General features: G+C 44.1%; 1 pseudogene; it reads right to left on the bottom strand.

The window, feature by feature from the left end:
* Window positions 1-496: 496 nt before the first annotated feature.
* LOC127765137 (uncharacterized) lies at window positions 497-9,433 on the bottom strand (annotated as a pseudogene).
* Between the last annotated feature and the right edge of the window lie 317 nt (window positions 9,434-9,750).

Raw genomic sequence — 9,750 nt, forward strand, 5'->3', positions numbered from 1 at the left:
GCCCAAGTATAAAGGATCAGTTACGTATTACTCTTGCGGTAGAAGTTAATGGGTTAATTAAGAGGAAGGCAATGCGGGTCAACAACTGAAAGTAATGTAGCCCTTGCTGATTGCCTCGTATTATAAGACGTTTTATATTTTTAATCGATCCTTTATAAGTTTATAAGCAAGTTCAGAAAAAAAAATGTAGTGACTCTTATAACGTCTATACTTGTTCCTTTCTCTGTTGTCACATACGAGTTTGAAAGAAGCCTAGCCCAAGCCCAAACTAGGTCCAAAACGTACACAGGCTCTATCTTAGCCTGCCTCCGCGACGACATACGGCCCATAGGCGGCGTCCGGACCACCAGACCTCCCGGCCCAAATCGATGTCGTGGGCTCGTGGCTCGTGAGGATTAATAATCGGTATAAGTTCACTTTAGGTCCCTCTATTTGTCGCCCAGTCTGATTTTCGTCCCTGAACCGCAATACCGGATATAACGCATCCCCAAACTTACAAAACCAGTGCACATAAGGTCCTAAGGCGGTTTGGACAGCGGTTTTTGCTGACGTGACGCCTACGTGGCTGGTTTGGCTAGGTCTCTGTTCTACGTGGCAATGACGTGGCACTTATGTGGCAATTATATCTTGGAAAAATAATAAAAACCGCGGGCCACATGTCAACTACACCAAAAAAAAAAATAATTTAGAAATGGCGGGGCCCACGTGGGCCCACAGGTCAACTGCACAACAAAATAAATGTGGTGGGGCCCACATGGGACCCCATATGTCAGTCGGTAGGCTGTAGCAATTTCTTTCTCCTCTCCCTATCTTCCCCTATCAGCCATTGCCGCCGACGAAGAAGCTTCGCGTGGGTGGTAGAGCGGGCGCGGAGTGGGGGGCGGCGGTGGGCGGATGGCGGCGCGACGGATCCTCGCGACCACGTACGGCTTCGTCTTGACAGCGCCGACGATGCGAAACCGGTCGCCGCCGACGCACCCCACCTCGTCGGCCGCCACACCGCCCCCCACTCCCCCGCCGGAGTACACGACGCCGAACCTGGTGACCTCCTCCTGGAGCACTGGAGCAACGTGTGCACCATGATCCGGTACCTGAACTCGAACGCCTGGAGCTGCACCGTCGCGCCGGGAAAGACCATCGACAGGAACAGCACGATGGGGATCTCCGCCGCCTGCTCCTGCCGCGGCGCCCTCGTCCACGCAGCCGTGCAGGTTGCTGCCGCCCCTGCATGTTTCCCATCAAACGTGTACTAGCAACTACAACCAGCAACGCCATAGAATGTTAGTTGAGATGATCACGTCTTCCATATATATCATATTAGTTATCCCCAGCTCCTAGGTTTTTTCTCCAGCTATGATCAATGATTCAAACGAGAACACTTTGTCCGATCCACAGGTCTGAATATTTCATCTGCAACTTTTGGGCAAGCTGGACCATTCACCTAACCTGGTGTAGTAGTTCTTGCTTGCGAGTCCAATATATATAAACACTAAATATTATTGGAACTTAGAAATTAAGTCGACTCTTGAGTCTTGACTATTATTGGAGCAGGTAATCTGAATGAGCATCCAACATCACCATACAGGCATTTATAGTAAGATTCCACCGTGCTCCGGCGCCGCCTCTCTCCGGCGACACTTGCGGCGAGCCCTGCCAATACCAGGCTTTGGCCGCAGAGAATTCTGAGACGACAACGACGAAGAAGAAGAAACGATGATGCTGCGGTTGATGGGCCTTGCAAAGCTAGATGGAACTTGCAGAGTCTTGAGCGCCGTGGTCTCCTCCTCCTCCGCGGCGGGCGGCGTCGAGCTCCCGTCCGCATGCGGCTGCGACTCGGCGGGCGGCGGAGCCAAGCGGAGGGCGCCAGCCTCGTCGTCGTCGTCTTCCGGCACGCAGCAGCGCGAAGCCGTCGGGGCGGGGCGAAGCGGGGGGCGGGCGAGCGGACGGCGGCGTGAAATCCGACGGGACGGACTGGGGCAGCGACGTGGGCGGATGCCCGGGCGAAGTCTTCTTGAGGTCGTCGTCCCAGGCGGCGGCGTGACCGTGGCCGTAGAGGGGAGATGGGGGAGATGGGGGAGAGGGGAAGAAGAAGAGGTAGGGGTGAGAGTGACATGTGGGGCCCACGTGGGCCCCACCATTTTTATTACTTTGTGTGTGAAACTGACCTATGGGTCCCATGGGATTTAATTTTTTTAGATCAAGTTGCCACATCATCGCCACGTCAATGCCACTTGGGATGGAGACCTAGTCAAAGGAGCCACGTAGGCGCCACGTCGGTCAAAACCGCCCTCCATATTGCCGAGGGACCTTGTTTGTCTGGTTTTGGTAAGTTGAGGGATGGGTCGTATCCGGTTTTACGGTCAAGGGACGAAAATCAGACTGATCGACAAATAGAGAGACCTAAAGTGGACTTATTCCTTAATAATCACCGTCTCGCCGCAGCCTCAGCCCCGCGGGCGCCGACGCCGAGGGGTTTGTTGGGCTAATACGGGCACCCGCAATGGTTATCTATAGCCTATCTACAAGTGATCCATGTCAGCATGTTTTCCTACATAGAATAGATTAAATGAAGAGAAAGAGCAAAGCTATCTACTAACCTGGAGATAGTCTATAGAGAAAAACGAAACAATGGATTAGAGAGCTATAGATACCCATATAGACATACTATTGAGATGGTTTTATAGAGAGTACCTTACTTTATTATTGTGGGTGCCCTACTCAATCGATCTAGCGTTGCCAGCGAGACACTACGGCCACGTCGGCGCGAGCCCGCGAGTGAAGAGAGCCGCCTGCGCCGGAGGCTCCACGCAGCGGCGGCGGCGGCGGCGGCGGCGCGCGGGTGCAAGCCGACCTGCTGGCGGAGTGGAGTAGAGTAGATGAGGAAGCCGGGAAAAGAAGGTAACCATGCTTGTTTTTTTTTGCACTGTTTTAGAAACACGGACACACGGGACAGCCTTTATCCCTTACATCATTGCTCTTTTTTTTATTTTTTATGTAATCATTATATTTTATTATATGTTTATCCTTTTAGATCTATGTATGTTTAAATCAACAATATTAACCTTGCCATGCGATTTTAATCTTATTCGCACGCACTAAATAAATTCATGCATCAAAACGAACATTTTACAAGTTCATATACTATATTGCACCCGTTTAATAAATTTATGTACCGTTACTATAATTTACTCCGATTAGAAACACGGACACATGGGACTAATGCACACTCTTCTTCTCATGTCGACATGTCCCTACTTCTGCAAATAAACAATGCATCATGCCATCATTATCGCACAGGCATGTACATACAGCACAGCTGCACAGGCTGCATTTAGCAATATTATCCACAAGTTATATCCACAGAAGAATATCCGAGTGGTTCGGTACTCAACACTGTTTCACACAGGGCCATGATATTCGCGTATGATAGATCGGTGGGCATCCACAGTGTATTGTAAAATTAGTCCATAAACAATATTTTTTTATTCAACCAACTAAGAACATTGTATACCTAGCTTATAGCAAGGAAATAGTAAAAGTCATCTATAAAGAGATTTACATGTAGTACAAAAGTAGTTCATAAGCAATATAATATTTCATTCAGTCACCTAGCAACATTGTAGAACTAGTCCATAGCAAATAAATAACAAAAGCTACCCATAAGCATATGGGTTGCCCATAGAGAGTAAAATATGTTATTTTTCTCTACTTTCTCTCTCCTCCTAATGCTATTTGCTAGTATCTATATACATTGTGAATGCTACAATAGTTAAAGCTCATATATGTGGATTTCATCTATATGGGTTACTTTTACTATATACATTGTTGTTGCCCTAAGTATACGGACTGTCCATATGGAATAAAATACGTTATTTGTCTCTACTTTCTCTCTCATCCTAATATTACCTGTTATCTATATACATTGTGAATGTTACCATAGTTGAAGTCCACATATGTGGGTCCCATCTATATGGACTAGTTTTGCTATATATTGTTATTGCCCAAATGTAGTACAGAAGTAGTCCATAGGTAATAAATTATTTCATCAGCCACCTGCTGACATTGTGCAACTAGTTCATATAAAGAAAATAACAAAAAGTATCCATATGCATATGGACTATCCATATGAAATAAATAACATTATCTATCTTTATTTCTCTCTTCTCTTAATGCTATTTTGTTTCCATGTACATTGTGAGAATTCCTATAGTTAAATTTTATTTATGTGCATGTTCTATCTATATTGATCACTTTTGTTATATAACTTTTGTTATATACATCGGTGATGCCACGCTTGATTAACAGGTCTTTTTATTTAGTCGTCCATTGTGATTTGATATGATGTGCCTGGTGTAGCTAGGGAATCCAGGTCCACATTTTGTGATTTTTTTTTTCGAGGGCACATTTTGTGATTCTTTGATGACCCTATTAGCAATAATGGCGATATTTTATAATATATAAATCGACCTGACAGGTATCATAGACAACTAACTGTTTCTGCCTTATCAAGACAGACGTGACCTAAAACGATTTTGACAGACACAGTTTTGGATTGATCATCACGAATCTTTGTGCAATTTGACGTCCCGGCTTGCTTTTGGTGTATAGATACATATGAAATTAATCATGTGTTTTTTGGTGTATAGATACATATGAAATTAATCATGTGTTGGCGTAGGAGTATTCCCTCCGTCCCATAAAAACGAGATGTGAAGTTTGCTAATGTCCAGATTCATTGTACTATGTTGTTTTTTTTATGGGACGAAAATAGATCTGTAGTTTGGACTCATGGATCTCTCGTTCAGTTGCAAATTTATCTAAGGTGTGGGGTTGTGAAAATTGCTTTTTTGTATACTTTGCCGGCTTGTACTTCTGAGACTTTGCAATTTGTTACTAGATCAGATGACCCTTTTAGCTTTCTGTCCAGATCGTCGTAATCCTTGTAATCTTCAGAACTGAGACATGAATACACTTTCTCAGGTGCCCTTGTTACCTTTCAAAGAAAAAAAAAAGGTGCTAATATTTTTATGTAAAGTTTTATGTTTTTCTCTAGAGGATTTTATGGTCCTTCGTGTGATACCACCTGGTATTGGTACTACGAGGTACCAAGTAAAATCCAACTATTCAATCTATATGTTTCGATTGGGAGCAACTCGAAACAATAGGAAGCAGAGATGCATCGCCGGCGAGCTTAGGGAAGGACCGCACAGCAAACGGAGGTCACTGGCGAGCATGGAGGGAAAGGATCGTGCGGGTGGCGGAGTTCACCGGTGAGCTCAAATCCACCTCAACCACCACGTGAAAAAAAAATGGACCACAACATCAGCTCCCTGTCTTCTCGTGCGTGGGGAAAAGAAACGCCAATCCACCTAGATCAATCTCCAACGACATGGACGATGGACCGGATCTCTATTTTTTTTTAATTCGATGGACCAGAGCTGATGTTCCTCCATTGCTTGCACAAATCAGGCAGGCCTCCATCGCGTGATGGCATGAGAGGAGAAAAGAAAAGAGAAAAGACTAGGATGGGGGGAGTCGAACTTGCGATCTTCAATATGGGATGGGAACAGAAAGGGTGGAGGGGTAGGGGAGGCAGTAGCAAGTGGCAGAGAGGGAGGCCGAGGTCACAACCTAGCTTGGCTTTAGTCGGTGAGCTTGGGAGGAATGGACCGCCGCGTTGCCATGGAGGATGGATGCAGAGGCGCCTTCGGGGGACGGGGATGGGGAGGGCTGGAGGAGCAACTTAGCGCAAACGGTTATGCAATGCAAAAATTTAGTTTTGCCCTTCTACTTGCTCAATGCACACAGGCGGAGAGGAGGCACCATGGCATAGGAACTCTAGTACCTCACGGTACTGAGGATCATCAACCGTTAGATCTGGTTAAATTAACATACATGATTTGGTAACACCTCACATGATGGATCGTAAAAATTATCTTTTCTCTAATTGTGTTTAGAATGTGTTTGGTAGCCTTGTCATTTCTTTTTTGGAGATTTGTCATTTGGTTTGTTGCCAATTTTTCTGGCAATATTGGTTAAATTCATATTTTATAGCTATAAGCGGATACCAAATATTTTGATATGAGAAATCTATTAACTTATTAAAAGAATAGAAAAAGTAGCCTCCACATTCGCTCTCACAGCTTAGAGATTCTCATATTAATCAGAGAAAAAGAAAAACAAAGTCCATATAAAAATACAATTTAGAAATAGTTGAAATTCGGAATTAAAAAATAAGGAATATTGGAAGAGGAGACTAGAGTCCATATAGAAATACAATTAAGAAACAATAGAAATTTAGAATTAAAAATAAGGAATATTAGAAGTAGAGTATAGAGTCCATATAGAAATACAATTAAGAAATAATAGAAATTCGGAATTAAAAATAAGGAAGGTTAGAAGTAGAGTATAGAGTCCATATAAGAATTTAAAACTAATTAAAATTTGGAATAAACATAATAAAATTAAAAGTAGAGTTTAGAGTTCGTACAAAAATACAATTCACAAATAAATAAAATTCGAAATTAAAAAAAACATGGGAAGAAGAGTCTAAAATCAATATAAGAATACAATTTAGAAGTAACTGAAATTCGAAATTAAAAATTAAAGAATATTGAAAAATGAGTTTAGAGTCCATATAGAAATACAATTAAAAATAAATAATATTGGAAGAAGAGCCTAGAGTCTATATAGAAATGCTACCTCATTGCACAAATGTATGACATTGGTTAGCTCAATTTTGAGTTAACCAACGTCAAACAAAAAAAATTTGGAGGGAGTACAATTTAACGAAAATTCGAAATTAAAAAAAAGAATATTGAAACACGAGTCTAGAGTACATATAGGAATATAATTTACAAATAACTAAAATTTGATATTAAAAATAATTAATAACTAACACGTATATAAAATACAATATGAATATTATATATTAGTAGTTTCGTAAAGGTAGAACGAAATTTAAAATTATGTTGTCATTTTAATATATTTGAATAATACATTGAGAAAACATATATACTATTATATGATAGAAAATTTAATGATGCTAGCCGCGCAATCTGCGTGGGCCACCATACTTGTTTTACAGTACTAAAGAAAGTATCTCACGGTACCTAAATTTTACAGTAAAATTGTTTTATGTCTCGATGTACTTAATATAGAGAAAATTCCTTATATACCCCTGAAATATTTCCTAATCCCTTCTATACCCCTGAATTTTGCTTACTTCCTTATATACCCCCAAAATTTGATTTTGATCCCTTGCATACCCCTCCCGTCAGTTGACCGTTAGTTGACCGTGTATTTTCTATAAAAATGACCATTTTACCCTTGGATGAACAAAGAAATTCACGAATTACATTATTAAAAATATAAAAGCTTCTCGCATGAGACTATTATAGTTATGAGTTTGTTGTGCGATGCATTATTTATCCCAAAAAAATATTTTTAGATAATGAAATAAAAAAATACGTATTTATTTTTTAAAAAAAAGGTCATAAAAATGAGGAGCATTCATATAAAGATAGGTATACCAATGTTCACAACATTTTTTTTATGAATGCTCCATAAAAAAATCCATTGTCCTATTAAAATTTCAAATAAAAATTTTAATTTTTTACATTTATTTTATTTTCAAAATTTATGTCAAAATTTTCTGCACTAATTATTTAGTCTCATTAGTTTTATAAAATGCACACGATGTGCACTCAAACAAAATTTTCAATTATTTTTGAAGCTTATATTTAAACCTAAAGCATCAAGGGCAAAAAGGATATTTGCAACCAAACGTAACAGTGAAATGATGGAAAATGTAACGGTAGGGGCATGGAAGGGATCAAATTGAAATTTCAGGGGTATAGAAGGGATCGGGTAAATTTTAGGGGTATGAAAGGGATTGAATGAGTTTTCAGGGGTACACAAGGAATTTACTCCTTAATATATGGAGATATCAAATTCTATATTAGAAAATATGTTACTTCTCGATATCTTTATAAGGATTGGTAAAATTACCATTTTGATAGCACCAAAACTTTTGGTTACAAACCAAATAGGTGCTATTTTTCTTTTGGCATTGTGAATTATTTGGTACGGTTGAGTTTGACTATAAACCAAACAAAACCTAAACCACTAGTTACACACGAGAAGAGATGCCATCATCAGTTCATCACTCATCACATAAGATCCTTCACTAGCGATTTGCAAATTATTTGCAGTTGTCCATTCGTCACGAGGGAACGCGTGAGCTGCAAGATCAGCGCTCCAATCCGTGTTGCACGCTGCCAAGAGCCCAAGATCTGGGACCAGCGTCACCCCCATAAAAAAAATTCCTCACGTGTAATCTGCGCATTACAATATCATTTAGTATATAAGCTATTGACCAGTTACTAGCTTTTATCAGAGATATTGCGCAAGTCTTTTGGCCTGTATTTTTCAGATATCGACAGGAAAAATATCATCAACCGGTGCAGGCTGTAGTGACTAATCACTGTGGAAAATGAAAGCAGCCACTGGGCTAGGACCAGATCACCAAAAGTCAGGGTTTCAGGCTTTCAGCTCACAAGGTCGGCATTGTCCTGTTCTATCACCGACGTCAACAGTCCAGGAATTGCCTCTACCGAATGCACATGAGCCAATTGATCGATCGATCCCCGAGTAAACTGGAAGGACAAACGCAAAAGGACGCATGAAAACTTCCTCTCTAATTTTTGTAAGGAAAAAGTACGAATTACCCCCCTCCCGAACTATCGTGGTCGTCCGAAATACACCCCTGAACCACAAAACCGGACATTCTTTACCCCCAACTTTGCAAACCGGATGAATTACCCCCTCGATCCAATCCGCGGTGGTTTTGGTCTACGTGGCGTACGCGTGGCAGTCCAGTCGGCATTTTAGTTATTAAAAAAATGTGGGACCCACCTGTCATACCCTATAACACTATTCCCCTCTCTCTCTCTCACTCTTCCTCTCTCTCCTCTCTCTCTCTGAACACGCACGGTGGCAGGCGACAGAGAAGGCGAGGCAGCAGCGAGGAAGGGCGGCGCAAGGGGCGACACGGAGCGGCGGCGGCGGCGGCGGGGGATGAGGCAAGGCGGCAGCGAGGAAGGAGGGGAGCTTCGCCGCGTCGGCCGCCACGATGGAGGGGAGCTTCGCCGTGCTGGCCGCCATCCCCGTGCGCCAGCGCGTCGCCATCTGCATCTGGTGGCAGCTGCGGCGAGGCGAGCACGGAGGCGGAGGAGGCGAAGCGGCAGTGAGGAAGGACGGCGCAGGGGGTGACACGGAGCGGCGGTGGCGGTGGATGAGGCGAGGCGGCGGCGAGGAAGGAGGGGAGCTTCGCCGCGTTGGCCGCAACGATGGAGGGGAGCTTCGCCAAGACGGCCTCCACGTCGGCGTCGCCGTCGTGGCCAAGGAGGACACCCATGCCCCGCGCCGCCATCCCCGTGCGCCAGCGCGTCGCCGTTTGCATCTGGCGGCGGCGGCGGCGGTGGCGAGGCGAGCGCGGCGGCGAAGGAGGCGAGGCGGCAGCGAGGAAGGGCGGCGCAGGGGGCGGGCGCGAGCGGCGGCTAGGTGGCGAGCGGCGGCGGAAGAGGCGAGGCGAGCGCGGCGGCGCCACAGAGAGAGAGAGAGAGGGGGGGGAAGCCACGCCGAGCGGCCGCCGCCACCTCCTCATCCCCCGCCCCCGCTGCCGCCACCTCCTCGGCGCCGCCCGCCGCCACCGCCGCGTCCTCACCACGCTCCGCCTCTCCACCATGG

The sequence above is a fragment of the Oryza glaberrima genome, chromosome 3, assembly GCF_000147395.1.
Source record: "Oryza glaberrima chromosome 3, OglaRS2, whole genome shotgun sequence".
Lineage (NCBI taxonomy): Eukaryota > Viridiplantae > Streptophyta > Magnoliopsida > Poales > Poaceae > Oryza > Oryza glaberrima.